Source organism: Medicago sativa, chromosome 4 (assembly GCF_051527215.1).
Source record: "Medicago sativa cultivar Bolivia chromosome 4, Bolivia_mono, whole genome shotgun sequence".
Taxonomy (NCBI): Eukaryota; Viridiplantae; Streptophyta; class Magnoliopsida; order Fabales; family Fabaceae; genus Medicago; species Medicago sativa.
The window spans coordinates 34,444,914-34,464,555 of record NC_140752.1 but is presented as its reverse complement, the minus strand read 5'-3'; the positions used below and the strand labels follow the sequence as shown (position 1 = coordinate 34,464,555).

General features: G+C 29.8%; 1 long non-coding RNA gene across 4 annotated transcripts; it reads left to right on the top strand.

Moving 5' to 3' along the window:
- Window positions 1–6,151: 6,151 nt before the first annotated feature.
- On the top strand, window positions 6,152–10,517 carry LOC146928972 (uncharacterized). Of its 4 annotated transcripts, none has more exons than XR_015005909.1 (6): window positions 6,152–6,447; window positions 7,644–8,900; window positions 9,261–9,501; window positions 9,909–9,953; window positions 10,051–10,094; window positions 10,256–10,517. It is a non-coding gene; the product is annotated as an uncharacterized LOC146928972 (long non-coding RNA). The 4 variants fall into 4 exon arrangements; XR_015005910.1 differs by having other exon boundaries at window positions 6,152–7,780; window positions 8,543–8,900; XR_015005911.1 differs by having other exon boundaries at window positions 6,152–8,615; window positions 8,715–8,900.
- Window positions 10,518–19,642: the final 9,125 nt, after the last annotated feature.

Sequence of the window (19,642 nt, the reverse complement as noted above, 5' to 3'; positions counted from 1 at the left end):
ACTTTGATGCAATCTTGTGCATTTATTATATATACTAATAATATGATTTAAGTATAAATGGAATTGGCATATAGTGTGGAATATTCAGTTTTGGAGTCAACTAAAACAGCGTGTCCGTGAAGAAATAGAAACATTGTTGTCCATTATTTTGTGTGAAGACAATTAATAGTTTCAGGAAGAATAGTAAAGTTAAACTCGAAATGGATTTTAGTTTTGGTGTAGGATGAGGCTTATGTTTTGTCGTACTTGTAAAGTCTGGTTGGGTAAATTTTGTCCTTTACTTTTTGAATTTTTTTTTTTTTTTTTTTGGATTTGAACTCCGAACCTTGCATATATAGCATTGTTATCAACTGAGTTAAGCTCGCTAGTACTTACTTTTTGAGTTTACTACTATAGTCTTTTCCATACAAGTTTAAATAAATTTTTGACTCTATAAATATCTTCCCTTCATTCCCTAAAAAAAAAAAATATTTTCCCTTCAAAAAGACTATAAATATCTTAAATTTTATTCTTAATCTCTCTAAAAAATTTCAACAAATTTCGATTTTTAATATTTTCTATTATGACTTTTGATTATTGTTTTTAATTAAACTTATGTGTGTTTTTTTATAGTTGTGTTTAGTATGTTATCAAAATCTCGTTTACAAAACTTTTTATTTTTTAAATAAAAGATAAATTAAATATGAAATTTTAAGTTATTTAACCTTGTTCACAAGTGCCGTAAGGGCACTTGTTAGCATTTCTCAAATATATTTAACCTTTTTTTAAGACACCTTTATTGATTAAAATTTATATGGGCTCTATCAAAATTATATGAGATTCATGTGAGTTCAAATCAATAAATAAGAGAGTATGTGTTAAAAAGTGTGTGACATATAGCATGTTCTTAGCACTCCTTATGTTTTTATAGTAAGGGTTGAATATGTTTTTGGTCCCTACAAATCAATTAACTTTTTTTTTGTCGTCGTGAGTTTAACTCAGTTGATAGGGCCAAATGGATAATATATATGCAAGGTATGTGGTTCAAACTCCGGCCACCACAACAAAAAAAATCAATCAACTTTTTATTTTAGTACCTCTAAAAAAAAAATCAACTTTAAGTCCCCAAAAGTTTTCTATCGCAACTTTTGGTCTTACTTTTAAATCAACCCATGAGTATCTTTCATATTTTTTAATGAAATTTTGCAAAAATATTATAACAATCCCTAAAAAAACAAAATATGAATTAAAATGAACTTTTAGGCACCTAAAACATAACAATTCATATTTAATTGAAGTTTTATTAAATAATTCTAATTTTTTTTAAAGAAATTCTTATAATGTTCTTAACATTCCTAAAATAAGAAGTCTATTTATAATTCTTCAAAAAAAAAAAAAAGAAGTCTATTTATAAGTTGATTTAAAAGTATAGATCAAAAGTGTGATGGAATTTTTTTTAGAGTCGTGCTATAAAGAAAAAGTTTAAAGGAACAAAAACGAAAAGTAGATATAAATATATGGACTAAAAATATATTTAAATTCATATCCGAAGATAACTTGCCATTTTTCATGTTATACCACTCATTTCAAATTATTATCTGAACTTCAAAAAAAAAAAAAATTATTATCTGTATAAAAGTGGTGTGATACGGTAAAACGATACATTTTCATTTAATATCATAGCAAAATTGTTTTGCACCCACAATGCATCTTTACCATTTTCTTTGGTGGAAAACAGATCGTTACCATTTTCATTTTTTTTTTCAAAAGAGATTAAGATATTTTGCACTCACACTATAGATCACAACTTCTTAAAAAGTGATGCAATTTTTTTGTTGTGTCGACAGGTTTATGAATTATGATCGGTTGTTAGTGTAGAATAATTTTACACCCATGATGCGTATACTTTAATCTTTTTCAAAATTTTGACTATTGAGCTCATGAAGACGTGATTATATAATTCTTAAATTAATTTAATATACCCTGTAAAAAAATAATTTAATAAATCTCTTTTCCATGCATTAACTACATAATAGTTTTTATAAAAAAAAAAAAAAAAAATTTAGACACCTTAAAGAGTGCCTTAAAAAAATATTCCATGGTGTGTTTAACATAGTTTAATATAAGAATGAATTTGTTCCTTATTCTTTCTAATTGGAGGAATTTGTTCCTTGTTCCTTATTCTTAAGTTCAAGCAACTATCTAGATACCCTTTCTAGTATAAAGAAAGCCTTCAATATCTTTTATGAAATGAAGATGATCTCAAATTTATCTATTATAATATAAGGTGTGAGAAGTATATAGATATCTTTCTAGTAAATTATACTGAGTTGAGAAAAAAAATGAAATATTTCTAAACATCAAAATAACGTCGACGCATTCTTTCACCCAAAAAAAAAAAAAATTGATGCATTTTCAGTGTTGGATTCGATTGGTGATCATTGTTTAAGTTAAAAGAGATCTCTTACCATTTCATTCAAGTGATCTTAGGTAGTCTAATATTTAGTTTGACCATTTTAAATATTCTTAAAAATCATCATGACCAAATCATGTTTGATTGCCTTACAAATATCAATAAGATGCTTGCAATATTATTTCTTTGCAAGCATGGAGTTTACTGGAGTGGCAATTGAATTTAACTTTGAAAAATTAGTCTTTTATCACGTTAAATGATTTCAATAAGTTTTTTTGTCAAAAAAGTGTCACTCAAATTAAGTGCAACATGTGATGGATTTGGTAGAGATAAGGCTTGAATTTGAAGGACGTTGATCAGACACGAATAATCTCTTAAGCTCATGAAATCACAATTTAGTCTCTTGAATTGAAGAAAATCAACAAAATTATTATTTTTCAAATTCAGTACCACAATTTTAAAGACTTTATACTGCCTTATGCATGCATGCAGGGGATGTGGCATGTACATACTTCTAGAGGACAACCATCACCGCTTCCAATATTTTTTGTTGCTATGCTCGAATATTTAATAATATAAAAAAAATTCGTTACTATGCTCGAATATTTATTAATATAATTGTTTTTTTAGCATAACTCAGTTGATAAGTATAATGTATATATTGTTATATGCAGAAGTTAAAGTTCAAACCTCAGACATCACAGTTATTTACATTAAAAAGATAGACTCTAGCCAATAAACTACTAGATAAAAAATGTAACAAAAATGTACGATGTTTCTATTTCGCCTTTGGTGAGTCAAAAAAGTTGCTTCTTGTAAAAAAAACATAAGTATTGATAGTGTAGCCACTAGACTACTAGACCATAAAAAAATAAAAATAATATAACAAAAATGTTCAATGTTTCTATTTCACCTTTGGTAAGAAAAAATGTTGCCTCTTGTAAAAAAAAAAAAAAAAAAAAAAGAAGAAGGCAAAAATGTTGCTAAATGAACCGTTTTGATAGGGGGCGTCTGTTTCAGAGATAAAAAACACATTCCTGGGAATAGAGTTTGGGAAAGAAGAATACCTGTGTTTGGTAGAAAGGAACAAAAATAATATGCCTATGAATAATTAATGCCCATGAATCTACTTACCTCACATTCTAGTCATTTTTATCCCCATGAGAAAAGGATGGAAAAATTATATTCCGAGGAAAAGAGTGAGCACGTTCTTAATAAAAACTCATAAATATGCCCATTTTAACATTGTGTTCCCACGTTGTAAAAATTAACATAAAAGTTTCCAGTTTTTTGAGTAATAAGGCTTAAGGTCTATCAATGTAACCACCCACTTCTTTGAAAAGAATCATAGGAATAAAAATTGGCAACCAAACACTTTTCTTAAAAAATTCCTAGGAATAAAATTCTCATTATGGTTTCCTGGGAAAGTTATTCAAGGGAGTAATTTTTGCATCCAGGAAACAAACACACCCATAGTGTTGACTTCTGATCTTGAAGTTTTTTCTCACAAAAGTTTTGGTTGGTTAATTCGACTTCTTCAAATGTATATTTCTCTCAAGAGTTTTGGTATGATAATTTAACTTCTTAAAAAAAATGTGATTGTTAATGGTAGTATTAATGTTTTCATATATACAATTGATATCGAGAATTTCTAAGAAAAATAATATGGAAGCAGGGTCGTTCCAATAAAATTGAAGGCTCGGTTCTAATATTAAAAATGACCCATATTAAAAATTAATGATAATTTAAACAATTGCAAATTAACAATAAGCATTATTTTGATTTTAATTTGTTTTGTTGAACTTTTTGTTGTTGATAGATGTGTGGGTTTGGCCTAATTAACTTGTCCATTTATTCTTTATTTTTGTCAAATAATAAGTGTTTGATTTAGAGCTACATAACAAAAGAAAATATTATCTTACATCCCAACAATTATACTCGTACCCCTGCAAATAATTGAGGCCCCCATACATTGGAGGCTCGGCTCCGTAGAGCTCCTTGCGCTTGCCAAGGAACGGCCTTGTATGGAAACGTACATGGTCGGTTAATATGGATTACAGAGATAATCTTACAAGAGTGGTGTCATTGGGGTGGAGATAGTGATGGAGATGTCTTGCAAAAAATGTTGGGTTGTGTTTCACTTACGTGGGAGAGTTGTGGGAGTGTGGATCGAAAATTTGAAGTATGCTAACATATTGAGTTTTACCTGGGTAGAATCACATGTTCATTCTTAAGCTGTGGTTCAAGTGCTTTCCAAAGAAAGGTTTAAGTGGCAATCTTGGTGGGTGAGGAAGGTTCGTCACCAACGAAAATACAAGTCGTAAACACGTAAAAGTCATAGTTACATAATTAAACACGTAAGAGTCATAGTTACATAATTTTTTATATGAAAATATTATTTTTGATTCTTAAACAATACATTTAAATATTTATTAACATATGATAAATAAACATCCCAATTCTTTATGGTCCTAAAATAATCATCCTTTTACAGGAGTAGCAGAGTGACCAGGCCCACTCCAGCAAACGTACGATCTGAATGCATCTGCCTGTCGCCATCGTCCATCCAGCACAATAATTAAAGTAATCAAAGTCAACACTTTTGGGTTATTATCGCAAAAAGTCGCACTCTTAAATACTCCCTCTAGTCATATTTATAAGAAAAAAACAACTTTTTAGGTACATCCAACAATTAATGTATCCAACCCATAAATGTGACCGGATACATTGATTATTCAATATACCTAAAAAGTCATTTTTTGTTTATAAATGTGACCGGAGAAAGTATATTTTCAACTTTGTTAAAGTTAGGATCTACGAAAAAGTTTTTTAACAGATTTTTTCGAAAGATGATTAACTCACAGAATGTTAATAAAATGGTGACAACTAGGGTATCCATAGAAAAATGGTGGATAATTTATCTCAATCAATAAATATTCATCTTTTTAGATGGTTTCCATGAATTATCTTGACCACACCAATAAATCGCTCATTTTCATTGGTTGGTGGGTAAATTACCCACCATTCTTATAAGGTAATCTAGAAAAAACCTAATAAAATTAATTTCGTAAGTGTTTTGTTGGAATTTGGAAACTAGAAGAGGGTTATCGTCGATATTTAAAAATACAAAAATGCTACATCCAACGAAGGATATTCTCGCGAACTATTCACGACTAATCATGATTGACCGATTATCACCATTACTTGGGTGATATCCGCCAATTCCGGGATTTAGTCAAAACAACTTGACATGCAGTTTCCTTTTAACTCAAAAAATACATGCTCGTGAATTTTTTAGACAAAACAATTCGCTATATATAGCATCACTGTTAAAAATAAGAGCAATGATAGGTAGATACTTTTAATGTGTACACCCCTTTGTACTACTCTAAAAAATTTAAGTTAACCAAATATATGGTCAGTGTGACCACATTTTGTTAGTTGTGTGACCACTATTTTTCCAGAATTTATTTGGTTAACTAAGTGGAAAAATAGTGGTCACGCGCATTTTAGTTGGGTGACCACATATTTCAGCTTCTAAATAGTGGTCACGCAACAGAAAAAATGCGGTCACTTAGATCATATATTTGGTTAACTGAATTTTTTTAGAATGGTACAAAGGGGTGTACATATTAAGAGTGTCTACCAATCTTCGTTCATCAATCAATCTATATATAAAAGTTAACCCATAAGCAAATGTTTGCCCTAATTTTAACCTAAACCCGGGCTAAAATTTACTCTTTTATCCCTATTGCCCTATTCCTTTCCATCGTTCCTGAACCAACCCTAACACATGTTTTCACCTCCAAACCTATTCCTTTCCATTGTTCCTTTATTCTTTCAGAAGAAAAAAAAAACTATCGCTCCATCTATCCATCCCATATTCTCTCTTCACTTCCTGTCTCTCTCTCTCTCTCTCTCTGCATGAAATCTGCTCCATCTATCCCTCACCGATCCAATTCGAGTTCGGATCTCTGATACCTCACTGCTGTCGCGAACCACCGCCTCCGGCGAAGATGATAGCGATTTCGATTGGTGCACTTCCGATAATTCAGGTTCCTTCAATTCACAGATTCTTTTTTGGTCAATTTTTATTTTTTATGCATTTAGATTGAACTGAATATGCATGTTCTTCGTGTAGCTTCAATTCAGATGTATTTTTTTTAATTTTTTATTTTCGATTTTTATTGTTTGTGTGATTAGAATGAACTGAATAAACGTGTTCTTCAATTCAAAGATTTTGTTTTCAATTTTTTTTCGATTTTGATTGTTTTTGTATTTAGATTGAACTAAATAAAAGCAATTTAGATTGTTTTAATTTTTTATTTACTCTTTTTATGAGGCAGAGCAAACATTGATCTACCATTTGAAATAAAAAAAATACAAATTTTAGTATTGCACAATGGTACTTGAATCCAAGACGGTGTTTTGGCTTGGTGGAGGAATGATTGTATTTGCTGAGCTGCAATAGCATTCAATTGCAATTTCCTTCGTGGATTCCCGTTTGAGTTGTGGTTTTTGGCTTCTTTTTGGAGTTTTTTGGTGCAGGCGTTGTCTGCAGTTTGTGGTAGAAAGTTGTTTCGTGGCTTTTATCAGGATCGCTTGAGTTCATCTTCTTTTTGTTGTGAGATGGGACCGGTTGTTTTGCTGTTCTTTTTATGTGTTTCGCTTAGTTCAGGGAGGTCTTTGGTATCTGATTTTTGGTTCAGTTATTAGTTGGGGAGGTTATCAGAATTGATGGCATCTGAGTTTTCTTAGAGCTTTTCTGGTTTGGCAATTTGGGGTTGCTTTGGCAGATTGGAAATTCTGCTGTTATTTGCTGAGACACAGCCTTCCTTTGTATTCCTTTGTATTGTGGGGAGGATAGTTCATTTATTTTAGTTGGGCGTGTTAGCATATCATATTTGGAACTTATTAATTGTTTTTGTTGTCCTGTTTGGTTTTTTGCACATATTGTGCTTCTATTACTTTAATGGAATGTCTTTTTTGCTCTTTCAAAAAAAAAAACCTATGTTGCTAAACCAAGTATAGCAAATTGGGGTTATAAGAATAAAACAAAAAGGCAATTTTTGGTCTGAATTTTCATCCTTTTTGGTTGAAGGTACTTTACTTTTTCCTTATAAACTCTGTTTATCACGAGCCAAGTCTTTGTTTTCTTAATTGTTTTTCCTTTGAACTTCTTAATTTGCATTATCTTTTGGAATAGTTCTATATGGAATAGATTATGAAATTCAATTAGTTACTTTTGCAGGATTCAATTGCAAGGACTAAAGAGTCGAGCAAAACAACCATTGTAAAGATTACTTCCCATATGCCATCAATTATTAAATGACGCCGATTATACAAAGAACAGGGTAAATCACACATGCTTAAACACAAATTGTGAAGGTAAAGTAAAAATGAAGAAGCTATAAATTTTTATTTTATGGTATTGTTTATGTGAGTAGTTATTATTGAGATTTTTACTATTGAGATTTTTATGGTTGTGACATTGCTCGCTGAGGTGCCAATTAAAAAGTAGCTAAAAGCACACATATATACGAATGATAATGCTTTTCTTCTGTCACAATTTGACTTTTGGATAAGTTTGATTGATTTCATGTGAATTGGCTATGTGAGCTTGATGACAGCAGCAAGAGGGCATATGATACAAACATTAATTTTTGAAATTACTAAACCATATGAATTGTGAATTAGTAGAAGATAGTGAATTGATTCCATCTAATATTTATATATTGAACATATGATGACATGATTCTACTGGGTAGTATATTTTATCTGTACAAGATGAAAACATAAAACTAGAACGATTTTGTTGAAGGTAAAAAATCTGCTACATATTATGAGGCAGAAGGCTACACATTCCAAATTGGCAGGATGAGAACTTTTTAAAATTTATGTACTAACATATTATATATTCTCTCGATAACAATGAGAACTTGAGGGATTCTTAGTTCTGCCATTTTTACTTTTTAAAATTCATTAGACTAATAACTCTATCTAAAAATTTTGTGATGTTTCTTTCAAATCTAAAATTGTGTATAAGTGTAAAAGTATGTTGGGATGCATAGTATTTAATTTGGTAGCATTTGGATCACATTTGATTGGTCAAATAATATTCTGAGACCACTTACTTCTCATTTGCCACAGTTCATACATCAATGAGCTTCTTTTAATACTTAAGCTTAACCATATTGATCACTGCTTCTATTTGCTACTTCTGGTAATTTTTAAATCAATATAGTTTATTTGCTTATTACGTTTGTTTCCAATCCCATTTTGATTAAGTATGTGTCGTGGTGACTGCATTTGTGTTTTTCAGTTGGTGTTCTTTGTGTTTAGTGGTCAAGTGTTTAGTGGCGATATAGAGCACAAACAAGATGGGATTGAATTCAACCAGGAGGGGACAGATGCCGATCAAGTAAATGATGATGTTTCCTTGATTGAATTGTTCACACATGATCAAATAACTTAACATATTAGAAGTCTGAAAAAGCAATCTGTTCAAGTTAGTATTCCACCTTCCTGAAATCTATGTTGTGTTTTCAATTATCTTGATCTGTTTAGGCATTGCCCCTTCTTCATCACAATTGGTTTATGTTCATGTTTTCCTTCAAATTGATATATTATGTTGACATTTTCGGTTTCTTTCCTTTGAAATTGCTGCGTTAGATGTTTAATCTCTAAAATAACAAAACAGAAGTTTATGTTGATGTGTTTTTTATTGTATGATTTTTCCATATCTTAACAAATTGGCGATAATGTGAGCCAATGTTTTTTTTTTTTTTGCTACTAAGTTATCCATTAATATGTCAATTTTAAGTTATTTCTTCTTACTGCTTGGTATATTTACATGTTTCTCTAACAGGCTGCTGCCATGTTAAAAATTGGTAAACAACAAGGAGCTCCCAACAATTCCAGATCATCTCTCAAATGAAGGAAACGATTTTGTTAGAATATGTCTACAACGTAATCCACGTGTTCACCCTTCAGCGAGTGAATTATTGGACCACCCTGTTGTAAAAGGTGCTACACCTTTGGAAAGACCTATTATGCTTCCCGAAGCTTCAGACCCTATTTTTGGAACTACACATGGAACAAAAGCTCTGGTGTGTAACCTATTTCCTACTTAAATCGTTTGAAACTCACTTCAGTTGTGTTTATATGGTTGTCTATATATGTTACCATTCAATGATACTTTGTTTGTCTTTCACTTTATGTGAATATCAAACTGTTGCAAGATACGAACGATGTTTTGTGCAGGTATGATTAAACATTTCTAAAAAAATGTCTTATGAATATCAAACTGTTGCAATGCCTTACCTACACAATAGAACAAAATAGGGGACAGTCTGCTCTGCTATATGAAAATGTCATGTGAACTTTCTGTTCTTCATGTTTTCATATTTCTCATGGTTGAGTTATGTATGTCGTGTGTATATTTTATAGGCTATTCATGCTCTTTGCAAAACTATATTTCTCATGGTTGAGTTATGTATGCTACTTAATATTTCAGATCGAATTCATCATTGGAATTTGAAAACCCATCCCAACTGATAAGGTACTTTTTGTTCTTTGTTCTGATCTATTTCCGAAAAATAAAAAGCCTTGCTTTTATTATATGACGAAACTGAAAAATTGGACTTTTATTTGTGTAGTTATCAGTAAATGAGATTGAAGGCATATCAGGAGGAAATTAAAGGTGAGTTATTATTTTAATAAGTGTAAACCAGAAACTATACCGCCCTTTACTTTGATGGTTTTCTGAGCCATAATCCGTAAAAAAAGTGACTTGGGATATTACCTTTTTTTAAATGTTTTTTTGTAAATGCTTCACTGCCTGTTTTTCCATTTATGCTTCAGAAGGTTGCCAATGGCCCCGTTAGAATCTGACTGGAATGGAAAACAATATTCGTACGAGTTAGAATCATTTATACCTAACTGGGATAAGATAAACCACACTCGACAATTAAAGGTTTTATATTGTGTTGTCTGATTTGTATTTGTGAAATTATGTATGAAAATTGGCTGCTACAAAAGATGGAATGATGCAATTTTGTTTCGGAAGTATGAAGTAAATGTAAAGGTGTTTGACAGTTGCTTATATATGGAGATATTGTCTATTGAGATTAGAACTCTTCATGACTATTTAATTAGGTAGGAAATACCGATGCTCTTATTTCTCAAGCAAATTAAAATGATTTGCTGCTTACTTTTGATATTTTGGATGGCTGGTCTGTGCTATCACCTTTTGTGCTACTCCTTATGCTGCTGGTTTGTCAAAGAGCTTATGTATTTTGTTTGTTTTAGTTTAGAAGGTGTCGACATGTTTATTTCATTATCTGCTTCCCTTGGTTCTAATTGTTGACTGTTGTGTACTTCAAACGTGTCGTCTTTCCTTTTATTACTTATTTTATGAATTGAATTATACTATTTTTTCGATTCAAGTAAAATGTTTACTTTCGTGTCATCTAAACTATTTTGTTATCTATTACCGTCAAATATTACCTTCCATATGACCCGTGCGTTAGCACGGGTCGATGGTCTAGTATAAATAATTTAAGAAGTTCGGTGTAATTTCCGCTTAAAATTGATAGACGAATAGATTACTTTGAATCATCTCGTTCATTCATCATATAAGAAGGAGAGCTATAAGTAAATTGCTGGAAGGGCAACCTAAGAAATAACATTAACTAGAAAAACAATTATGATAGACTCTTTTTTTCAATGTTTTTGTACCTTGTGTTTTAAGCGGTGTGGGCATCATATAATTTTATTAAAATAAATAAAAATGTATGTGTCTCTTTCTCTCTCTATATGTATAAGACTCAAAAATTTATTTTTAAAAGTATAAATATACATTATAATTGTTCTCTACAATTTTTCATATTTTACATATATTGAATGATTTTTGCATTTTCAATGTCAATGAAAATCAACGAATTGAGAAGAAAATCAAAGCTCATGATTCCTTGTATGAGAATGTGACCGTTGCTTCTAACACCAAATGAGAAAATTGGGGTTTGTCATTTTTGTTTTTTCACTGAATTTGAGTTCTCGTTCTGCAATTTGTTGATTTATAAAAGTAAAGTATTATTAATTTTTTTTTTTTGTAGAAAGACAGTGAAAATATTCAGTTAAAAACTCACATACATAAGCGAGAATCCCGAATTCGAACTCTGATCATAACATCTAGTTTAACAATTATTAATTAGATATATTTATATTATAATTTATAGTGTAGACCTTAATAATTTAGTTAAATTTGATTATCATTCTCGCTTTTTGTTCCATATAATAAGAAATGACCTAAAAATTATATGTGAGGCAAAACTTTAAAAAAATATAGTTAAATAGAGGGAGCAAAAAAGTAATTGTTAAAACAGAGGACAAAATTTCATATTTTTGAAAATAAGAGGATCAAAATTGCATTTAAACTTGAAATAATTAGAACTAGACTTTTGACTCGTGCGACGCACGGGTCTTCTCGACTATAATAGAAACCAATGAATAATCTTTAATCCGTAAGATCATGGATCGATCAATAAATAAATGTAAATTAGATTATTAGAGATACAATATTACAATCAAATTTGTCTTACTATGTCCTTCAATGACACTTGAATCTTATCAAATTTTACATTTTAGTTTTGAAAAACTAATCAATTAAAGATTGTTATTTTATTTTATCACAATATATTATTGGGGCATTATCTTCTCATTTTTTTTTAAAATTATAAAGAAAAAAGATAAAAAGAATACAATATTATATTGTTGCACGGGCCAATTTTATTTATTACTTTTATAGTTAAACAAAAAATTGACATATAATAATTGTTTTAAATTTCTACTAACATGAAAAACAAAGTCACTTCAATTAATAGAATTTCTAAACTACACATACAACCCTAAAAAGAATAATTCCACTTTGATATTTACTAAAAGTAATAATATATTTTTCCAACCAAATACATATCATATCTGCATATATCATAGAATTTAGGGTTAATTATGTTTCTAGTCCCTATAAAATAGTGACCTTGTAAGTTTAGTCCCTACTTAATTTTAATAGCATTTTTAATCCCTAATTTTGTTTTTCTGCACTGTGTATTAGTCCCTACTCAATTCAAATTTGTTTAATTTATGCTTAAATTCTTAAATTTTTGAACAATTTTTTGCAGACATGTTTAGAACATTACTAAAAGTTCGTCCGCAAAAAGTTATCGCAAAATTTGATTTCTACATCCAGATTTTATTACTTTTTATCTTTAACTTTTGTCGTTTTAAAAAATTCATATTTAATTCATTTCATGTCAGAAAATTCTAAATTTTAGTAAACGAACCTTTCATAGTGTTCTAATCTTGTCTCAAAAAAATCGTTCAAAAATTTAAGAGTTTAAGGATAATTAATCAAACTTTGTTTTAGCAGGGACTAAAATTATAAGTAAATTTTTTTTTATAGGGACTAAAAATGCTATTAAAATTAAGTAGGGACTAAACTTACAAGGTCGCTATTTTATAGGGACTAGAAACATAATTAACCCTAGAATTTAATAATAGAAGAGATCTTATAAAATGTATTAATTATTTTGAAGAAGTGTGCTCGGTTGAAGAGCTGTGTATTTTTCAAAGGGTATAGCAATAGATGTAATTTAATGCAGTTCATGGTTCCTAACAAAATTTTTTGAATTTCAAATTGAAGAAGTGTTGGTAGAAAATACATAATTAGGGTTAGCACTTAGCAATTAATTTGGATCATTTGGAGGGAATTTTCTAGGTTTAGTTGTCTGTGTAATTATGATTATTCTGCTATCTGTGTAATTTACCACGGTTTACGTTTTTTTTAGAGAAACACAGTTTAGGGTTTGCTATATATAGACGAGTTTGCATGGAAATTAGGGTAGCCGAGTTTGCATGGAAATTAGGGTATTCTGTTTGTAAACGTATTAAATAAGTGTACAACAACTTGTCAAAAAAAAAAGTCTACAAAAAAACAATAGATATATACAAACGATGATACAATAGGATAGAAATGAATAGGTCATCAGTTAGGAGAAATATTAGGGATTGCTGCATTTTAGACGGAATTTGTTACGTTAAATTGTGGCTAACCTAATGCAGCATTTTAGAGGGAAATTATTAGGTTAAGTTGTTGCAGACCTAATAAAATTAATAAATCAGGATAAATGGAAATTAGGGTAGCCGAGTTTGCATGGAAATTAGGGTATTCTATTTGTAAACGTATTAAATAAGTGTACAAAATATTGTCAAAAAAAAGGCAACAGGATAGGAACGATGCATTTTTTTAGTTTTAAATAAGTGTACAAAATATTGTCAAAAAAAAAGGCAAGATGATAGGAACGATGCATTTTTTAGTTTTAAATAAGTGTACAAAATATTGTAAAAAAAAGGCAAGAGGATGAGAATGAAATTAGTGCGATACATTAAATATTGTCAAAAAAAAAAAGGCAAGAGGATAGGAACGATGCATTTTTTTAGTTTTAAATAAGTGTACAAAATATTGTCAAAAAAAAAGGCAAGAGGATAAGAATGAAATTAGTGCGATACATTTTTTTAGATGGAATTTGTTAGGTTAAATTACTGCTAACCTAATACAGAAAATTAGAGGGAAAATATTAGGTTAAGTTGCTGCAGACTTAACAAAATTAATAAATAAGGATAAAAGGATAAATAAGGATTTAGAGCCAAAATTTTAGGATTGAGTTGTTTCAAATCTAATAAGGGATTAGTGGAGGGAAAAAATTAGGTTAAGTTGCTGCAGACTTAACAAAATTAATAAACAAGGATTTCATTTCGAATATCCAAAATCGGTGTAAATAAACCCAAATTTAGTTGGGTCGCGGATCATTTCAGTTTTTCTAAATGCATTATCCAAATTGAACCGCATGTACTTTATAATTTTTTATGGATTTTTTTCTTACCTTTGTTGGAACTTGTGTTGGGGGTCTACTGCAATAACTTGAACAAGAAGATGATGAAGATGAATACGATGAAGTGTGCACATAAATTCCAAAGATTGTTGTATATCTTGATTGTTTGGGAAGAGGCTGCTGCACTTGAAACCTGAAAAGTTTAATTGTTATGCATGTAAACTCAAAGCGTATGGGGTTGCCATACTAACCTTTAGGTTTGATTCGCCCCCACCAATAACTGTATATTGGATGCAATAAGGAATGACCGGCGAATCCCCTTCAGGATACTATGAGTTCCTTGATGTGTATTGCACAACCACACCAAGCGTATCTCCTAAAAGTATTTTACAGATTTATGGTTTCAGCAATTCACTCATGCATTAGAGAATTGATGGATGATTTAGAGTAAGAGAATGAGGGAGAATTATGTTGTTAATGCAACAAAATTCTGTCCGAAATTGTGTGTTGTTTTTCTTATGTATCCAACTAATGCCCAAATGCCAAGCATTTATAGTGCATTATATGACTCTTAACATGAGAGAAGACACCCTTTTGACTTGAATCAATGCTATGATTCATTAAGCACCCATTTGCCAAAGGTTATGATCATATACACTTGAATCAATGCTATGGTTCATTAAGCACCCTTTTGCCAAATGTTATAACCATATACATTTGAATCAATGTCATGGTTCATTATCTATCAATAAATAATAATGTTCCAATGTATATGAATGATTCCCATGAAGAGTTACAACTTTTGGTTCTAAAGTGATTCCATTATTTTGAAAATCACCAACAATCCCCCACCATTTTCAAAATACTAAATCACATTAATCCGGAAATTCCATGCCTTCAGATAATGGTATCTCGCGATTTGAACCATTACTTAGTAAGTTAAGTTTTCGCTCATTCCCAAATAGTATGGTAGGCAAGCTTTGAACCAACTATTCATTAGAACAAGTGTGCATAACTTACACATAGAATCTCGGTACCATTGATAACGAGACTTGTAAGATGACACATTAAGAAGGCCTTGTGTTATATATCCCTTTTCATGAGAATTTAAGAGTCAAACCCTTGAACTCCGTGAAGCGGCCAAACTTCATTCTCACATAGGTAGACTATATCGGGAATGCCCCATAAGTATGCATTCCAGCAAATGTATGCTATATGTCCATTAAGAGGAAAACCTCATCCTACCCTTTTTCTTCTTATGGTCCAAGTACTTTTACCCCTTGGGATGTATCTATTGTCAAATACTTCAATCACTCTAATAGTGTACTTTCACCATTGAACTCAAGACTTGATGCTACTCAAGTGTGGGTTGAGTTTCCACCATTGGTGATCAATTAGATTTGGGTTTGTACCACATCCCTAATAATGTCTTCAATGTATTCAACATCATTTCCAAAGACATCATTCCTTGTCAATCATTTCGTCAAATAATTGCAAGATTTTCTTTTAACTTTTATAAACTTTGAATATTCAATTCTTCACATAGATTTTGTATTCTCATAGCCATGTCTATGGATCAACTTATATACTCTTGATAATATTCATCAACTATCATCAAACCATCACACTTTTGTCAATTGAGTATATTGTAATAATAGACAAACTTTTATATCATTACACCTTTGCTATTAATTTATTTAACATGCATTTCAATTCAAACTTCAACTTTTATTTTATATCTGGCCAAGATATATCATACATTGAATGCATTAAACATACATAGCAAAATAAAACTTGATCATAAAAGAATGTCTTAACCAAATTTTACTTCATAAGATGGGTTTAAACATGTAAGTCATATACTCCACATAAATTAAATATAACACACATTTTGATTTTAGTTATCATATAACTAATGGGGTAGTAGTCACTTTGGTCCCTGAATGTGTAGCAAGTAGTCATAATAGTCCTTCAATTTATCAAAATTCTAAAATAGTCCCTGATTGTCCACTTTGTTAGTCAAAATAGTCCCTAACGCTTAAATAATCCCTTAATACTCACAATAACTCTTTTTATATAGGGACTAAAATGACAATAAGTAAGTACGTATAAGGACTAATATGATAATAAGTAAGTCTATTGAAGGACTAATATGACAATATTAACGAAATATTTTAATATCAAGGACTATTTTGACTAACAAAATACACAATCAAGGACAATTTTGAAATTTCGATACATTGAGTGACTATTGTGACTATTTGTTCCTTATTCAAGGACTAAAGTGACTATTTTCCCTATAACTAATACATATATCATAAATTCATTGTGTTAAATTCATGTTTATGTTTAAATATGTTCAATGCTAAATTTCAATAAACAATCACATAGAAAAATAAACAAAGAACCAAAATCATTAATATTCTCTATGACTTTCTTCCATGAACATATATCAACTTATAATAATTCAAAACATACCCAAATTATTTTAATATCATGATAAACAAGAAATTAACCATTACTTTTCATATTATCATGTACATATAATATCAACACAATATTAATGATAATAATTTCTTACACAAAGTAAATAATATCATTAAAGCAACCACTTGATATTTTGACAATTTATCTACACTACTTTCATAAATAATATAGTGTTTAAACATTCTTAACATATTACTATACTCATCAAAATTCATATACTTGAACAATTTCTAAATCATGTATATATGTCACCACATGTTAAATCTAACATATTCATATTTGCTTAGATACTATACACATACATTTAGAACACCAAATATTTCATAATAGGTAATCACTTATATGCGCATTATCTCATGTTCAAATTAACATCAAACATATTTCAAACAATAAATTTCATACATATCAAAATTTATCATGCATATATTATCTATAATCACATGTAAATTTAACATAAACACATCACATATGAAATATTTATCCATAAATTTCCATAACATATGTTCATAAAAGGAATTTGTTTACCGTTCACCGTAGTCATGGATGAAAATGTAAGCTTTCATCTCTCCCAAAATTACAGCCATTAATCACAAGTAAATCATAAATCGAACCTAAAGATTGTTGGAACTTGTGTTGGGGGTCTGCTGCAATAACTTGATCAAGAAGATGATGAAGATGAATACGATGAAGTGTGCACATAAATTCCAAAGATTGTTGTATATCTTGATTGTTTGGGAAGAGGCTGCTGCACTTGAAACCTGAAAAGTTTAATTGTTATGCATGTAAACTCAAAGCGTATGGGGTTGCCATACTAACCTTTAGGTTTGATTCGCCCCCACCAATAACTGTATATTGGATGCAATAAGGAATGATCGGCGAATCCCCTTCAGGATACTATGAGTTCCTTGACGTGTATTGCACAACCACACCAAGCGTATCTCCTAACAGTATTTTACAGATTTATGGTTCCAGCAATTCACTCATGCATTAGAGAATTGATGGATGATTTAGAGTAAGAGAATGAGGGAGAATTATGTTGTTAATGCAACAAAATTCTCTACAAAATTGTGTGTTGTTTTTCTTATGTATCCAACTAATGCCAAATGCCAAACATTTATAGTGCATTATATGACTCTTAACATGAGAGAAGACACCCTTTTGACTTGAATCAATGCTATGATTCATTAAGCACCCATTTGCCAAAGGTTATGATCATATACACTTGAATCAATGCTATGGTTCATTAAGCACCCTTTTGCCAAATGTTATAACCATATACATTTGAATCAATGTCATGGTTTATTATCTATCAATAAATAATAATGTTCCAATGTATATGAATGATTCTCATGAAGAGTTACAACTTTTGGTTCTAAAGTGATTCCATTATTTTGGAAATCACCAACAACCTTAAAACCAATACAAATGACTAGGCAAACATACAAGTTTAATTATTATACATTGACATTGTAAAACTATTACTTTACATATGCATCTAATGATGTATTATTAGTGTTTTCGAAAAAAAATGATGTATTATTAGTTAATTAACGAATATAACAACTCATATATTTTAATATTCACGTAAAACAATTGTACTCCCTCCGTCCCAATTTATAAGAAAAAAACATCAATTCACACTTATTAAGAAAGTTAAAATACACTCCCTCTATCCTACAATAAATGATCTGTTTGAAAATGTGCACTATTGATCTAACATACTTTGACCGTATTTTACTACTAATATACAAAGATAAATAATATCATATAAGATGTCGTTGAATTCGTTTCGATGAATATTTTTAAAATATCAAATTTTCATAATTTTTTCTAATCGATTAGTAAATTTATTTAAGATCAAAATTATGAATTGCTATGTGTGAAAAGGTCAACTCTGTCACTTTACATGGGACTGAGGGAGCAGTAATTTGAGGTATAATTTTTTGTGGGGAATTAGTCATTTAGTCCCTGAATCGGAAATGAGTAGTCACTTTAGTCCCTGAATGCAGAAAAATTGCAAAACAATCCTTGAATGTATACTCTGTTGGTCAATTTCAGGGACTAAAGTGACTAATGGAGTCTACATTCAGGGACTAAATTGACTAACGAAGTCTGCATTCATGGACTAAATTGACTAACAGAGTCTACATTCAGGGACTATTTTGCAATTTATCTGCATTCAGGGACTAAAGTGACGACTTTTTTCATATTCAGGGACTATTGTTGATTTATTTTGTGAAAACGTATGCTTTATATTTGTAAAAATAATTAAATGTTTTTTCTTTCTGCTAAACGTTTCGTATTTTAGAAATACAAATACAAAAGGAAGTTTTACAATTTCAAATTCTAATATGCTTTTTTTGAATAATCAAATAATTTAAATTAATATATTTGAATTCAAATATTAAAATAAAACAAGTAATATCTAATTAAAATACGATTAATGAAATAATTATTTAAATATCAAAGAGATGAAATAATTGATATATGTCAAATAATAAAAAAATGATTTGATTGGTAAAAAAAATGATTTGATAAAAGTGTAACTTTTTAAAATAATTTAATTAGATTTGGTAGTAACCATTAATTTGTTATATAATTTAACTAGATACATTTTACTTGGTACCCAAAAAAATAATATTTGGTTATTTTGTTAAGGTCATGTATGATACAAATATTTACTAGACTAAAAAGTATACGTTATTTTTGTCAAAGGATAAATTCCACCACAATTAAATTTTTTAATAAAACGCCGTTTACCGAAAAAAAAAGAGGACGTAAACCCCATGTTTTTCTTATTAGATATTTCTATTTTTGGTAGAATCATGTAATTTAATTTTGGTTGAAATACAAAAAGAAAAATATTAAATGC